This window comes from Papio anubis, chromosome 13 (genome assembly GCF_008728515.1).
Source record: "Papio anubis isolate 15944 chromosome 13, Panubis1.0, whole genome shotgun sequence".
NCBI lineage: Eukaryota > Metazoa > Chordata > Mammalia > Primates > Cercopithecidae > Papio > Papio anubis.
This window is the reverse complement of record NC_044988.1, coordinates 60,390,662-60,408,801: the sequence shown is the minus strand read 5'-3', so window position 1 is coordinate 60,408,801 and position 18,140 is coordinate 60,390,662. Positions and strand designations below refer to the sequence as shown.

Below are 18,140 nucleotides of genomic sequence, written 5' to 3'. Positions count from 1 at the left end.
GAGTGCTTTATTTCAGTGAGTTTCAATAAGTATTTCCATTTTTTTAAGCAAAATTAATATTATTACACTTTATCGTTAAAAGGAGATATACCACAAAGCATTTACCTGTCAGAGGGTAAATCTGATTTTAAGCAACTATTCTTTATTTTATTTTCCTATTAAATTCCAGGAATAATGAACCCAGTATGAATTTTATATCATTTCCAAACAAAGCAAAGACAGGACTTATTTCATAAATAGACTATAAGTACCAATAAGCAACTCTATAATAACTACAAAAAGTAAAACCTGCTCAGTAGACATGGTGCTAAAATGAAACAAAATGTCAGAATGATTTAATAAGGAAAGAATTTTCGAAAGAAAAAATCCATATTCGTGATAGAATTTGAAATACAGTTTTTAAAAACAAAATGATTAAAAATTAGATGAGAAAAAGTCTCATAAGTTAATGAAAAAAATTTTGGAAAACAAAGATATTCCTAACATATTAAATGAAGAAAGAATTTGTACTTTACACATAGGAGATTATGGGAGTCAAGGTTTTATGATCTGAAAAGATCAGTGGTATCACTGGACTGGTCAGAGGTAGGTAAAACTATAACATACACAGCAACAGTTCATTAGGATCTGTGTTCCCACCAAATATCATGTCGAATTGTAATCCCCAATGCTGGAGGAGGCACCTGGTGGAAGGTGATTGGATCATGGAGGGAGTTTCTCTGGAATGGTTTATTACCATCCCCTTAGTACTGTCCTCACAAGAGTGAATGAGTTCTCTTGAGATCTGCTCCTTTAAAAGTGTGTGGCACCTTCCCCCTTTCTCTCTCTTGCTCCTACTCTGGCCATATGATGTGTGTGCTCCCTCTTCATCTTCCATCACGATTTTAAGTTTCCTGAGGTTTCCCCAGAGGCTGAGCAGATGCCAGCATCGTGTGTCCTATACAGCCTGTGAAATCGTGAGCCAATTAAACCTCTTTCGTTTATACCTGGTCTTAGGTATTTCTTTATAGCAATTTGTGAATGGACTAATACACTCACTGTTAGTTCTTGCAGGACCACAGTATGTATTGTGCATGGTAGGAATAAGTCCTCAAAAACAGAAAACCAGAAACAAATTTGGTCAGCAGATGTTTAAAACTGAAGTAAAAATGTTCTTCTCCTAACTTTTCCTAATTTTTAGATGAACGCCCCCATCCTAAGTAAGCCCATAATACATGATACTGGCCAAGGAAATTACCTTTTTGAACCTCAATTTGAATGTCTCTGACATGGACAATTGTCTGCCTCATAAAGGTAATCAGGGAGATTGTTAGATAGTATTGGTGGAAGTGCTCAGATTTGGAGATCAAGAAATGTTAGTTGTTTGCAATTTTCTTTCTTGTTAAATCTGGTATTCTATCTACATTTAGGGAACAAGCAAATCAATACAGACTTACAGATATCATAAACTACACATATTTAACTTCCTAATTTTTATTCCACATTTAATCTTACCTTGCAATAGATTGTCTTGTAGTCACCTCCATTGAAATCCAGGCTTTAATTTCTCTAAATTGTAATAAGAGGACAGATGTGGTAGCTCATGTCTGTAATGCTCACACTTTGGGAAGCCGAGATGCGTGGACTGCTTGAGCTCAGGAGTTCAAGGCCAGCTTGGGAAACACAGCTAAACTCTATCGCTAGAAAACAAAAACAAAACCAAAAATTAGCTAGACATGGTGGCATGTGCCTGTAGTCTCAGCTACCTGGGAGATTAAAGTGGGAAGACTGCTTGAGCCTGGGAGGTTGAGGCTGCAGTAAGCTGTGATCGTGCCACTGCACTCCAGCCTGTGCAACAGAGTGAAATCCCATTTTTTTTTAAAAAGAAAATTGTAATAAGAAATTCATATAGAATCCCTGTTCATTCTGCTTACTTATGACTCACAATAACATTTATACCATTTTTAACTCCTTACAATGACTACGAAAATATGACAGAAAGTGATTTGGTGAAAATATCAAAGGAGAAATGACCCTTTTTCTCTTCTACCTGACTCCACATACATGACCTGTACTTAGAAAAAAGTCCTCCACATCTCTTGCCCATTTCTAGGATAAAATTTGATAGTGTCAGATATAAAAGAAGTATCAGAGAGTCAGTAAATAATAGGACCAAAATGATATGAATCAATAAACAAACCAAATCTGATTTGGCAAAAGAGTAAGTTAAACATAATGATTTGAATTTTGCTTGACATGTCAGAATATCTTTTTTTGCATTAGAAAAATATTTCTTGATGTCTTGGAAAAGAGATTAAGGATGATCTTCTTTTGATTGCCCTTGTGTACAAATAGGAATTCTCTTGACAGTTTTATCATATGTTGTTTAATCACTCGAAGTAAACAAAATCAGCTTTTCTTTTGTTTTAATATTTTGTCAATACATGCCTGCTTATTAGTTTATCCCAAAAGACATTTGAACTAAATTTCAAGCATAGTAATAGCTAGGTTGTGTAAAACAATATAATAGATATGTCTTACTGGATTACAGTCTCCTTTAATTTTTACAAAAGTAGACATAAATGTTGGACCCATTTAAGTAAATTCTGAAGAGCAGCAAACTTCATTCCATTTCAGGAAGGAAAACATGTCACAGCATATAGCAGACTTTGAATAATAACCTTAGCTACTGGTTGGTAGTGATAATTCCTGGGAGCACAGGGGACTGTTCATATATTCTGTGTATCTGAGTATCAAGGGCTACCACTGATGGCTGTGCAGGCCTGGTAATAAATGACAAAGGTGAGTGATATAAATACATTTATAAAGATAAGAAACAGCAAAACATATGCAATAATACTGACTCTTTTGGGAGAAACTTCATTTTAGGTTACTCAAAAACTTCCAAATACCTTTAATAAGTTAGAATTTTAGAACTTGTGGGGATATTTGAAATTATCTCATACCAATTCCTCCTTTTACAGAGCATAAACATAGATATTGGACAATCTTTTAGAGTATTTATTTTTGTCTTGTTTGGTCTGAGAGAGACTGAGATGTTTAGGAGTTCAAAAAGTGTTGTTTCCAATAATTTCTCCTTGTTTCTTTTAGTTTTGCTTTTCATATTTGAATGCATTCTGCACAAACTCCCTCCCCCACACATAGATGAATTCAACATCTAGAGTTTCAAGAGGAGTATATCATCATTAAATATTAAAATATTTAACAATAATTAATAAAATGCACTTTGATCCCATAAATACATTCTTTTATGGATCCTCATTTGCAATTAATTTTGTCACTGTGATGGTTAATACTGAGTATCAAATTGATTGGATTGAAGGATACAAAGTATTGATCCTGGGTGTGTCTGTGAGGGTGCTGCCAAAGGAGATTAACATTTGAGTCAGGGGGTTGGGAAATGCAGACTCACACTTAATCTGGGTGGGCACAATCTAATCAGCTGCCAGCATAGCCAGAATATAAGCAGGCAAAACAAAACAAAACCAAAAAAATGTGAAAAGAGAGATGGGCCTAGCCTCCCAGCCTACATCTTTCTTTCATGCTGGATGCTTCCTGCCCTCTAACATCAGACTCCAAGTTCTTCAGTTTTGGAACTCAGACTGGATCTCCTTGCTCCTCAGCCTGCAGATGGCCTATTGTGGGACCATGTGATCGTGTGAGTTCACACTTAATAAACTCCCCTTTATATATATGTCTATTTCATTAGTTCTGTCCCTCTAGAGAACCCTGAGTAATACAGTCACCCTTTTCTATGTTTCTTTTTTTGCCTGTTGACTTTTTGCTCATTAATTTTTACTTGTTGTTTTGTTTTATGTGTATACTATAAAAAGGGGACAAGGTTGTAATTTAGAAAATCTGAAAATATTTTCCTTTGGTTAGCTAATTTTATGTGGCTTTAAAAAATACACTAAATTTCTAATCTATCTTGAATTAATTTTTGTATAAGGTATAAGGAAGGGATCCAGTTTCAGCTTTCTACTTATGGCTAGCCAGTTTTCCCAGCACCATTTATTAAATAGGGAATCCTTTCCCCATTTCTTGTTTTTGTCAGGTTTGTCAAAGATCAGATGGTTGTAGATGTGTGGTATTGTTTCGGAGGGCTCTGTTCTGTTCCATTGGTTAAAGACTTAAATGTTAGACCTAAAACCATAAAAACCCTAGAAGAAAACCTAGGCAATAGCATTCAAGACATAGGCATGGGCAAGGACTTCATGTCTAAAACACCAAAAGCAATGGCAACAAAATACAAAATTGACAAATAGGATCTAATTAAACTAAAGAGCTTTTGCAGAGCAAAAGAAACTACCATCAGAGTGAACAGGCAACCTACAGAATGGGAGAAAATTTCTGCAATCTATTCATCTGACAAAGGGCTAATATCCAGAAATTACAAAGAACTCAAACAAATTTACAAGAAAAAAACAAACAACCCCATCAAAAAGTGGGCAAAGGATATGAACAGACACTTCTCAAAAGAAGACATTTATGCAGCCAACAGACACATGAAAAAATGCTCATCATCACTCGCCTCAGAGAAATGCAAATCAAAACCACGATGAGATACCATCTCACACCAGTTAGAATGGTGATCATTAAGAAGTCAGGAAACAACAGGTGCTGGAGAGGATGTGGAGAAACAGGAACATTTTTACACTGTTGGTGGGAATGTAAACTAGTTCAACCATTGTGGAAGACAGTGTGGCAATTCCTCAAGGATCTAGAACTAGAAATACTATTTGACCCAGCCATCCCATTGCTGGGTATATACCCAAAGGATTATAAATCATGCTGCTATAAAGACACGTACACACGTATGTTTATTGCGGCATTATTCACAATAGCAAAGACTTGGAATCAACCCAAATGTCCATCAATGATAGACTGGATTAAGAAAATGTGGCACATATACACCATGGAATACTATGCAGCCATAAAAAAGGATGAGTTGATGTCCTTTGTAGGGACATGGATGCAGCTGGAAACCATCATTCTCAGCAAACTATTGCAAGAACAGAAAAGCAAACACTGCATGTTCTCATTCACAGGTGGGAACTGAACAATGAGAACACTTAGACACAGGAAGGGAAACATCACACACCAGGGTCTGTTATAGGATGGGGAGAGAGGGGAGGGATAGCATTAGGAGATATACCTAATGTAAATGACGAGTTAATGGGTGCAGCACACCAACATGCAGCATGTATGCATATGTAACAAACCTGCACATTGTGCACATGTACCCTAGAATATAAAGTATAATTAAAAAATACACTAAATTGTTGTTTCCTTTGATTGGTCTCCTTTTATAATATTATGATTTCTTTGTCTCTAGAATTTTTCCAGTTTTGAAGATACATGTTTGTGTTCAAATCTACTAGTTGTTGCTTTTATATTTTTCAAAATATTACTTTTGCAAGAAGCATAGGCATAACAACTGTCAACTGTCAAGACTGGATTTCAGGGCATGTGAAATTTGGAAACAGAGGAAAATGGGTTTGGTATAATAGTGGTATTTTGACAGTAAAAACTGATCTGCCATCTCTGGTAACAGCACACAGAATGTACTTCTAAATTCAATCATTCACTCACTAAATTCATGATTTTGCTACAACAGCATACTACTACTTAGACTGTCATTTACTTAATATTTTTGTTAAATCAACTTATTTTTAAATATATAGTTTATAGCATTGCCTTAAGCAATAATATCTATGAAATTGTGGTATTTTAATGACAAGTTACTTATTTAAAAATATGTTAAAGTAAATCCATCACAATTAAAATGAAATATTGTTCACGTGAGTATCCTATAAAATAATCTTATACACCACATGTAGTGTAATCATTTCCCTTATTATCAAAGCATAAAGAGGGAAGGGCATGGGTGCAAAGAAAATGCAACAGACAGGCCGGGCGCGGTGGCTCAAGCCTGTAATCCCAGCACTTTGGGAGGCCGAGGCGGGTGGATCACAAGGTCAGGAGATCGAGACTATCCTGGCTAACATGGTGAAACCCCGTCTCTACTAAAAATACAAAAAACTAGCCGGGCGCGGTAGCGGGCGCCTGTAGTCCCAGCTACTTGGGAGGCTGAGGCGGGAGAATGGCGTGAACCCAGGGGGCGGAGCTTGCAGTGAGCCGAGATCGCGCCACTGCACTCCAGCCTGGGAGACACAGTGAGACTCCGTCTCAAAAAAAAAAAAAAAAAAAAAAAAAAAAAAAAAAAAAAAGAAAATGCAACAGACAAAATAATTTATCTTCTTTGGCTTATATGTTATTTATTTATAATGTGTACATCATCTTTAATTTTTATTCCTAATATTTTACTTTGTTTTATCTCTTCATTGGCTTTAACCTTGCTGAAATGTTATGTATTTTGTAGGTTATTTTAGAAATAGGCCTTAAAATTAATTTTAAATACTAATGTTAAAATGGCTTGTATTTCACTAATTTCTACATTTACCTTTTCAAAATTCTTTCTTTGGCCTTTAGTTTGTTAATCTTCTTCTATCTTCTCAAGTGGAATCTTTAGTTCTTTCATTTGTATTTCCTCTCTCTTTAGTATAATTTTAGTCACATTTCATAAATTTCAATACACAATAATGAGTTAATTTATAATTAGTTTGTAACTGATAGTTTGATATTCTCTTTATATAAATAATTGCTTAGGATGCTGTATTGTTTTTTGATTTCTATTTTCAGAATTTTCAATTAGTTTCATTTTATTTGTTTATCCTTTATTAAATTCTAGCACTTTGCATTATAGCAGAGGATATTGTTACTACATTATTTATTTTAAATATTTATTACATACTAAGTTTCAAAAAAACTCAACAAATCTTTGATAAATATTAATGGATGTAAAAAAAGTCTTCTCAATTGTTACTAATCTGATTGACAGTTTTCCAAAAGATAAAGAAAGTGGGAATCCTCCCCAAATCATTCTATGAAGCCAGTATCACCCTAATATCAAAACCAGGAAAGGATAAAACTAAAAAAGAAAACTACAGACCAATATCCCTGATGAACATAGATGCAAAAATCCTCAACAAAATACTGGCTAACTGAATCCAGCAGCATATCAAAAGGATAATCTACCATGATCAAGTGGGTTTCATACCAGGAATGCAGGGATGGTTTAACATCTGCAAGTTAAAAAATAGGATAAGCCACATAAACAGAATTAAAAACACAAATCACATGATTTTCTCAATATATACGGAAAAATCATTTGACAAAATCCAGCATCCCTTTATGATTAAAAACCTCAGCAAAATCGGTATAGAAGGAACATACCTTAAGGAAATAAAAGCCATTTGTGACTAACCACAGCCAACATTATACTGAATGGGAAAAAGCTGAAAGCAGTCCCCCTGAGAAATGGAAAAAGACAAGGCTGCCCACTCTCACCACTTCTATTCAAGATGGTACTGGAAGTCCTAACCAGAGCAACCAGACATGAGAAAGAAATAAAGGGCATCCAAATCAGTAAAGAGGAAGTCAAACTGTCACTGTTTACTGATGACATGATTATATACCTAGAAAATCCTAAAGACTCATCCAAAAAGCTCCTAGAACTGGTTAGTTAATTCAGCAAAGTTTCAGGATACAATTCTAGCACAATGTACACAAATGTACACAAATCAGTAGCCCTGCTATACACCACCAGTGACCAAGCTGAGAATCAAATCAAGAACTTAACCCCTTTTACAATGCTGCAAAAAAAAAAAAAAAAAAAAAAAACCCATTAAAAAAAGCAAAAAAAAAAAAAAAAAAAAAAAAAAGCTTAGTAATATACTGAACCAAGGAGGTGAACGACCTCTATAAGGAAAACTACAAAACACCACTGAAAGAAATTATAGGTGACCCAAACAAATGGAAACACATCTCATACTCATGGATGGGTTGAACCAATATTGTGAAAACGCCCATACTGCCAAAAGCAATCTATGAATTCAATGCAATTCCTATCAAAATACCACCATCACTCTTCAGAGAATTAGAAAAACAATCCTAAAATTCATATGGAACCAAAAAAATAGTCCACATAGCCAAAGTAAGTCTAAGCAAAAGGAATGAATCTGGAGGTATCACATTACCTAACTTCAAACTATACTATAAGGCTATAGTAACCAAAACAACATGGTACTGGTATAGAAACAGGCATATAGACCAATGAAACAGAATAGAGAACCCAGAAATAAAGCCCAATAGTTACAGCCAACTGATCTTCAATAAGGCAAACAAAAACATAAAATGAGGAAAGGACTCCCTATTCAACAAAAGGGGCTGGGATAATTGGCAAGCCACATGTAGGAGAATGAAACTGGATCCTCATCTCTCACCTTATACAAAAATCCACTCAAGATAGACCAAATCTAAGACCCGAAACCATAACAATTCTGGAAGACAACATTGGAAAAACTCTTCTTGACACTGGCTTAGACAAAGATGACTTCATTACCAAGAACCCAAAAGCAGACACAACAAAACCAAAGATAAATAGATAGGACTTAATTAAACTAAAAAGCTTCTGCACAGCAAAAGAAATAATCAGTGGAGTAAACAGACAACCTACAGAGTGGGAAAAAAATCTTTGCAATCTGTACATCCAACAAAGAACTAATATCCAGAATCTACAAGGAGTTCAAACAAATCAGCAAGAAAAAAAACCAAACAATTCCATCCAAAACTGGGCTAGAATAGATAGTTCTCAAAAGAAGATATACAAATGGCCAAAAACCATATGAAAAAATGCTCAACATCACTAATTATCAGGGAAATGCAAATCAAAACCACAGTGTGATACCACCTTACTCCTGCAAGGATGGCTACAATCAAAAAATAAAAAACAAATGTTGGTGTAGATGTGGTGAAAAGGGAACACTTTTACACCATTGGTGGGAATGTAAACTAGTACAACCACTGTGGAAAACAGTGTGGAGATTCCTTAAAGAATTAAAGTATGTCTACCATTTGATCCAGCAATCCCACTACTGGGTATCTACCCAGAGGAAAAGAAGTCATTATACAAAAAAGATACTTGCACACCCTTGTTTATGGCAACACAATTCACAATTGCAAAAATATGGAACCAGCCCAAAAGGCCATCAATCAACAAGTGGATAAAGAAAATGTGGCATATATATACCATGGAATACTACTCAGACATAAAAAGGAACACAATAATGGCATTCACAGCAACCTGGATGGAATTGGAGACCATTATTCTATGTGAAGTAACTCAGGAATGGAAAACCAAACATTGGATGTTGTCACTCATAAGTCGGAGATAAGCTATGAAGAGGCAAAGGCATATGGGCCAGGCACGGTGGCTCACTCCTGTATTCCCAGCACTTTGGGAGGCCAAGGTGGGGGATCATGAGGTCAGGAGTTTGAGATCAGCCTGGCCAACATAGTGAAACCCCATCTTTACTAAAAATACAAAAAAAAAAAAAAAAAAAAAAATTTTAGTCGGGCCTGCTGGCAGGTTCCTGTAATCCCAGCTACTTGGGAGGCTGAGGCAGGAGAATCGCTTGAACCCAGGAGGCAGAGGTTGCAGTGACCCGAGATCATGCCATTGCACTCCAGCCAGGGCAACAGAGTGAGACTCTGTCTTAGAAAAAAAAAAAGAATGATACAATGGACTTCAGGGACTTGGGGGAAAGGATGGGAGGTGGGTGAGGGATAAAATACTACACATTGGGTACAGTGTACACTGCTCCAGTTTGGGGGGGGTGGGCACAATCTCAGAAATCACTACTAAAGTACTTATACATGTGACTAAACACCACCTGTTCCACAAACACCTATTGAAATTCAAAAAAATTCAAAAAAAAAGTTAAATAATTAAGTAATAAAGTAAAAAAAGAAGTCTTCTCCACAGGGTAAAATATCTTGATATTTTTAAAGAAAAATACGTCAAAATATTTCAGAATATGTGTTACTTTTTAATTGTTCTGAGTATTATTTTAAATAATCTCTATCTATATATCTATCTATGTCCTGTATGAATTGGTATATTTGTAAAATGTGTATAACAACAGTACCTCTCATAGGCTTATTTCTAGTATTAAATGAGTTAGGTTATGAAAAGCTCGTAAAACAATACTTGTATATAGAAAGTGCATTAGCAGCAGCAGCAGTATAAAAATTTATAAACACAGCACATGGAGAATCAGTATAGCATGGTATAAGCTTTAGATTCATATTGCCTGTTTCAGCTCAGGTTCTCTGGAAACTGGATTCAGAGAGAGATTTTTAATAGAGGAAGCTTATTGGAATGAGGTCTCTGGATTATTAACCCTGGATGTGAGGGAAGCCAAATTGGGCAGAGAGAGAGTTTGCACTGTCAGGTAATCAAATCAAAGGCCTCAGCCCAGTCACACAGGTATCTGTAGAGCTAAGATGGTCCCCAAATTGTCTCAGATTGAGGCAAGAGGGTGTGGCCTTTATAGCACTGTGAACATTCATCAAAATTTATTGAAATCACTCATCTTAGGATGACCTCACTCCTATTTTCATTGTTACAGATTTTTATATTAAAAAAATTTATATTTAAAAATTTTATTTGTCATTATTGTAGCGGTGACTAAGTAGTCAGCAGAAATATGTTTTAAAAATGGTAAGTCTAGCATTTTTTATCAAAAATTTATTTTAATGTTTTTCATTGAGATGCTATTTCACCATCTTTAATATTAATAGTGTTAAGTAATTTAAATCATGTCAGGTGTGTGTACTCTGTAATCTTTATAGTGTGAGTTATCAGTTTCAGACAAATTTAGGTTAACATACGCTACTATGAAACTGGAGTCCTCTAATTCTCTTTTGATTTTTATGGGTTTGATTTACATACCTGATGCCATCATATTTTTTCCTCCCTGTTTCTTGCTGGCTAAATATGACATTCTTTGCTCCATTGTTTTTCTTCTACTGGTTTGGAAGTTTTTTCTGTTTTGGAAGTCATATTTACTTTCCTATTGTGTGTTCTTGTTAAACTACCACAGCCAAGTTCATGTTCTTAAGTTTTATTAGTGTCTAGAAGTAACTGAGTGTATGTATTCCCACAATAAAAATGAAGTCTTAGAACTGATTTTTTTAAATAATTCTGATACATTTCTGATTTAAAAAGATGCATCAATTTCTGTGGTTGACAGAATACCTCCTCACCTTCTTCCATCCCCTAACGTTCATGTCATAATCCATGGAGCCCGTGAATGTTATCTTACATGGAAAAAGGGACTTTGCAGATGTGATTAAATCAAGCGTGTTGAGATGGGGAAGTTACATTGGGTGGGCTCGATGATGGAAGGATAAAAAGCAAGGAACAGTATGCCATTTTTCTATTGCTGGTATAAGATATAACCATACATTTAGTAGCTAAATGCAACACAAGTTTATTGCTTTACAGTTCTGGAGGTCAGAAGCTGAAATGGCTTTTACAGGGCTAAAATCAAGGTGCTAGCAGAGCTGCATTTCTTCTGGAGGCTTTAGAGGAGAAAGTGCTTCCTTGCTTTTTGTATGTTCCTTCTGGTGGCTCTAGGGGAGAATTTTTTTTACCTTTTCCAGGTTCTAGATACTACCTGCATTCCTCTATATGGCTCTTCTTCCATCTTCAAAGTGTCACTCCAACCTCTACTTGCATCTTCACATTGAATTCTCTGACTCTGACCCTCCTGCTCTCCTTTTATCCTTGCAACTCCATTGGGCCAACTGGATCATCCAAGTTGATTTCTCCATCTCAGGATCCTTAACTAAAGACATCTGCAAAACCACCTTTACCATGCAAGTTAATATAGTTACAGATTTGGGGCTGTCCAAACGTGGACACCTTTGGAGGACCATTATTCTACCTACTACAGATAGATTCTCCCTTAGAGCTTCTGGAAGAAACGCCATCTTTGATTGTGGCCCTGTAAGACTCAATTTAACATTTCTGAACTTCAAACATGTACAATAATAATTTTGTGTGGTCTTAAGCCACTACGTTTGTGTGGCTATGTCACAAAAGCAATAGGAAACTAACATATCTTCCTTCTCCTGTATAAATCGCCTTCTGAACACTTCAGTGCATTCAGTGCATTAAAAGCCAATCAGTCATTTTGGTTGGAAGTCAACTTTTAATCAGTTTTGTCCTAAACTTGATTTGAACATGTGTCAGTTTAATTACCCTCTAGAATATGCAAATCATATCAATGTCATATCTATTAACATCTAAAGAAAAATCCATCTAGCAATGTTAATATGTGAAAGGATATTTTTTTCATATTTGAATCATGTTCCATCAATTGGATTATCTTATTTGTGTGCTTAATTAAAGGTGAGGAGGTGTTCTTTATTATACTAATAAAAATATGAGATACCTAGTATTTTACTGCATATAAGATAAAATATAAGCAATAAGATAAATATTGCTGCTAAATATATGCTGTAACTTTAAAAAGCTGGTGTCTTTTTATATTTATGGAATAAGAGCATGTTAATTTTCATGCTGGACAAAATTTGATTTGCAATCAAAGCTGATGAGTTTTCACAACTGCCTTTGAAATAAAATATAGGGTATATTACAAAAATATACATATGTATGTATATAGTCATGCATCACTTAATGATAGGTATATGCTCTCAGAAACGTGTCCTTAGGCTATTTCATCATTGTGTGAACATTATAGAGTGTAGTCCCACAAACCTAGATGGTATAGCCCACTATACACCTAGGCTATCTAGTAGGGCTTATTGCTCCTAGGCTACAAACCTGTACTGTTAATGTACTGAATACTGTAGGCAATTGTAATACAATGGTAAGCATTTGTCTATCTAAACATAGAAAAGTGACAAAGTGATTTAAAGTTGCATTTCCTGATGTAACTGTAATCAGTATCAATGTTGCTTTTCCTGGCTGGGCATGGTGGCTCATACCTGTAATCCCAGCACTTTGGGAGAATACAGTAAAAATATGGTATAAAAGATAAAAAATAGTACATCTGCATAGGGCAGTTAGCATGAATGGAGTCTGCAGGATTGGAAGTTGCTCCGGGTGAATCAGTGAGTGAGTGGTGAGTGAATCTGAAGGCCTAGGGCATTACTATACACTACTATTGACTTTATAAACACTGGACACTGAGGGGGCATTAATTTATAACATTAATTTTCTTTCTTTAATAATAAATTAATCTTAGCTTACTGTAACTATTTTTACTTTGTGAACTTTAAAAATTTTAAACTCTTTGACTCTCGTAAGAACACCTAGGTTAAAACACAAACATGTTGCACAGCTGGACAAGATATTCTTTCTTTATATTCTTATTATATAAATTTTTTCTATTTTTGAAATTTAAAATTATTTTTCTCTTTTTATTGAGACAGGGTCTCACTCTGTCACCCAGGCTGGAGTACAGTGGTGCGATCTTGGCTCACTGCAACCTCCACCCCTCTGGCTCAAGCGATCCTCTTACTTCAGCCTCCTGAGTAGCTGGGACCACAGGCATGCACCACCACATCCAGCTAATTTTTGTATCTTTCTTGCAAAACCCTGTCTCCACCAAGAAAATAGCATGGCTATTTTAACAATATTGCTTCTTCCAATCCATGAGTATGGAATGTTTCTCCATTTGTTTCAGTAGTGTCTTGTCCCCCTCTTTCACCTCCATGTTTGTATGTTTCCTGGGCTCAAGCAATCCACCCATCTCAGCCTCCCAAAGTGCTGGAATTGTAAGCGTGAGTCACCACGCCCAGCCTAAATTCTTTTTTTTTTTTACTTTTAAACATTTTTGTTAAAAACTAAGACACAAACACACACATTAGCCTAGTCCTATACAGGCTCAGGATCATCAATATCACTGTCTTCCACCTCCACGTCTTATCCCACTGGAAAGTCTTCAAGGGGCAATAACACACACATGGAGCTTCCATTTCCTATAACAATGCCTTCTTCTAGAATACTTAAGGAAGACCAGCCTGAGGCTGTTTTAGTTAGATTTTTCTTTTTTATAAAAAGAAGTACACTTTAATATAATGATAAAAATTATAGTAAATACATGAGCCAGTAACATATTTTGTTATCACTATTATTTATGCATGATATATAATTGCATGATATATTTTTATATTACTGGAAGTGTATATGTTTGATTACATCAGCATCTTTACAAACATGTAGGTGATGCACTGTGCTACATGTGGGTACTGCATTATGCTATGATGTCATGAAGTTACTAGATGACAGGGATTTTCCAGCCACATTATAATCTTACAGGACCGCTATTATATATGTGGTCTGTTGTTGACTGAAACATTGTTATGCAGTGCATGACCATGTGTATATGTATATGTGCATTGTACACACACACACACACAGATTGCAGGTCCGTATGTTTCCCATGTCAGTTGATAATGGATGACAAGCATTAGTGCAATTTTACATAAGACTGTTTTTCATTGTATTATAAACATTTATCTTGCTTTTAATACTGAAAACTGAGTTCATCTGTTGGTGTTCCTTTTTAAGGTATTTGATACATTTTGGAAATACTGAGACATTTCCAAAGAGCAATAGACTATATCATGTAGTTTAGGAAATTGAAGATAAGATAACTAGAGAAGTTTATGCAATCTGATAACATGGCTAATATGAAAGAATACAAATTTCTATGTCTCTAAGTTTTCTAAGTATAATAATTACAAGTATTATACAATTTTAATAATATTAATTAATATCATCAATTGGATCTTAAGTGCCTTTTAGTACAGGAAGATTATTGTAATTCTCATTATAGAATGATTCATAGTTTCATTAATGATTCTGTTCTACTTGAAGAATTAGAGAATAAAAGAATAAAATGTATATATAGGATACAGCATCTAGAATGCATTAGCTTAAAATATTCATCACCATGCAACAATATGGTTATCCCTGTGTTATTATTATTCCTTGTTATAGAGCTTTTCCAGCTCTTAAAGTTCCAGATCTTGTAGTATTGTAAATTTTAAAATTCTGAAAATATTTAAATTTGAAAATATTGGTTTTTATAGGGAAATGTGTTGTTTAGGAGACAGCATGTGAACAGTTTTATTTAACAACTGGAGGAAAATGTAAAAAATACACTTTCCTGAAAGGCAACCCTTATTTTGATTCATTAGAACTTTAGTAGTCATGTATGATTATTGTAATAATGATAACAAACATATAAAGCCAGGGATCCTGGAGAGGTGAAACTCCAAGGGAAAAAATTCTATAGTGAGAATCATACAAATCAACTTGCAGCTTTGTTCTGGAGAAAGTAGAAAGACACTCCTGTTTCCTCATAATGACAGGTCAGCTGTCACATGAGTGGGAACAAAATGTACACAATTATGATGGTTCAAATAAACTCTGAAGAAGAAAGCCTGAAAAGGTAGTTTAAATTTAAAGCCAACTGGTAGTTCCAGAAGGCATCTGATAAAAACAGATGCATATTTTGTCTGTAGGAAATTCTTAAATGTAGGCTTCGGAAAATTTTCAAAGTTATGTCTTCCAGAGAAAAATGAGTTCACAATCAAACATCTCAAAATAAGTAAGAAAATAATTCACCATGACTAAGAATCATTAGAAAAAATAAATATTTACCCACAGAGACTAAGTCTTAAGATTATCCCATATACTATATAAAATAAATATGTTCACAAAATCAAGGTACAAAAATCAGTAGCATTTCTATACACCAATAACATTCAAGCTGAGAGCCATATCAAGAATGCAATCTCATTCACAATAGCCACACACAAAAAATAAATACTTAGGAATCCAACCAAGGACGTGAAAGTTCTCTACAAAGAGAACTACAAAACATTGCTGAAAGAAACCATGGATCACATGAACAAATGGAAAAACATTCGGAAAAACAACAGTCATGAAAAAATTAAAATATCTAGGAAACATACAAACATGGAGGTGAAAGACGGGGACAAGACACTACCGAAACAAATGGAGAAACACTCCATACTCATGGATTGGAAGAAGCAATATTGTTAAAATAGCCATGCTGCCCAAAGCAATTGACAAACTCATTGCTATTCCTATGAAACTGATGGCAGCGGTGGGCCATCTGGAGCAGCTACTGCCACTGTGCTGGGGCTGCACCCTTCATGCAGCCAGTTGGAGCTGGGAGCAGGCAGAAGCGCCACCCTCCCAGATGCAGCTGCAGCCATCTAAACCATGGCTGCAGATGTTGGCCTCCCACTCCACAGAGCAGGCATGCAAACCCAGGCATACCTGCACTCTTGGGGACCTGGGAAGTGCCCCCACTGCTTTCTCAGAGCTACCCACTCTGCTAGCAGTTGAACACTAGTTGGGACACCCTGGCTGTGGAAAGGAGCTGCCCCTTGTGAGTTTCTTCTGAGCTGTTCTATTGCTAAATAAAGCTCCTCTTCGTCTTGCTCACCCTCTACTTGTCTGCATACCTCATTCTTCCCGGGCACAGGATGATAACTTGAGACCTGACAAATGAGGCTAAAAGAGCTGCAACAGAAACAGGGCTCAGACATGCCCCCTGCTTGCCATGTTGGGGGTGAAGAGAAGGAAAGAAGAGAGCTGTAGCCCTTCAGTGACTCCAGACCTGGGAGCTCCCTGAGCCAGGGCTGTGATTCCTTCTTTGAGTTCCTGGAGTCTCTAACCTTCTAGGTGCCACCATGTTCCTTGGTGTCAGCCGTGGAAGCTGCTTGCAGTGTGCCTGGTCCAGCCACAGCCTCACAGAGTGCCAACACCTGTGCTAGCATCTGGAGCTTCCTACCCTGCTGCAGCAGCTGGCATGACTGTTTGCAGTGGCTGGACCCCATGTTCACCCACACACCCCTTGCCATTCTGCGCCTTACTCACCCTTTGCAGGCATAGGACTCAGGTTGGTAGTGTGAGTTGAGCACAGTCTGCCAGGCTGAGTGAAATGAGCCCAGTGGTCCTGAACAAAACTCAAGCAAAGGTGCCACCAGCCACAGAGGTTTCTGATCAGAAAAATGATACCCCAAAGATCCCATAACAAAACAACCAATGTCATTTTTCACAGAACTAGTAAAAACTCTGCTAAAATTCACATGGAACCAAAAAGAGCCCAAATAGCCAGAGCAATCAGAGGCAAAAAGAACAAAGTTGGAGGCATCACATTACTGAACTTCAAAGCATACTATAAGGCCACAGTAGCCAAAACAGTATGGTCCTGGTAGAAAAACAGACACACAGACCCATGGAACTGAATAGAGAACCCAGAAATAAAGCTGCACACCTACAACCATCTGATCTTTTACAGGGCTGACAAAACTAAGCAATGGGGAAGGACTCCTTAGTCAATAAATGATGCTGGGTAGCTAGCTAGTCATACACAGAAGAATGAAACTGGACCCCTACCTTTCACCATATACAAAAATTAACTCAATATGAATTAAAGACTTACATATAAGATTTCAATCCATAAAACAATTCTCGAAGAAAACCTAGGAAATACCATTCTGGACATTGGTCTTGAGAAATAATTTATGACTAAGTTCTCAAAATTGCAACAAAAACAAAAGTGACAAGTGGGACCCAATTAAACAAAAGAGCTTCCGCACAGCAAAAGAAACCATCAATAGAGTAAACAGAAAAACTATAGAACAAGAGAAAATATTTGCAAACTCTGCATCTGACAAAAGTCTAATATCTAGAATCTATAAGAAACTTAAACGACTGAACAAGCAATAATAATAATAATAATAATAATAATAATAATAATAATAACAACCTCATTGAAAAATGGGCAAAAAACATGAACAGACACTTCTCAAAAGAAGACATAAAAGTGGCCGACAAACATGAAAAAATGATCATTATTAGTCATCAGAGAAATGCAAATCAAAATGACAATGAGATACCATCTTCCACCACTCAGAATGGCTATTATTAAAAGGTCAAAAACCAACAAATGCTAGTGAGGCTGCTGAGAGAAGGGAACACTTAAACACCATTGGTGGGGTGTGAATTAGTCCAGTCACTGTGGAAAGCAGTTTGGAGGTTTCTCAAACAACTTAAAATAAAACTACTATTTGACTCAGCAGTGTCATTACTGGGTATATATAAAAAAATTAAATGAGACACATACTCCCATATGTTCATCACAATACTATTCACAATAGCA

The 18,140-nt window shown here is 36.0% G+C and overlaps 1 long non-coding RNA gene across 1 annotated transcript in view; it reads right to left on the bottom strand.

Moving 5' to 3' along the window:
• Positions 1-373: 373 nt before the first annotated feature.
• Positions 374-18,140, bottom strand: part of LOC103878252 — a 165,265-nt gene continuing 147,498 nt past the window's right edge. The window contains exon 4 of the long non-coding RNA XR_002517541.2: positions 374-1,679. This is a non-coding gene — a long non-coding RNA (uncharacterized LOC103878252). The remainder of the gene's footprint in view (positions 1,680-18,140) is intronic.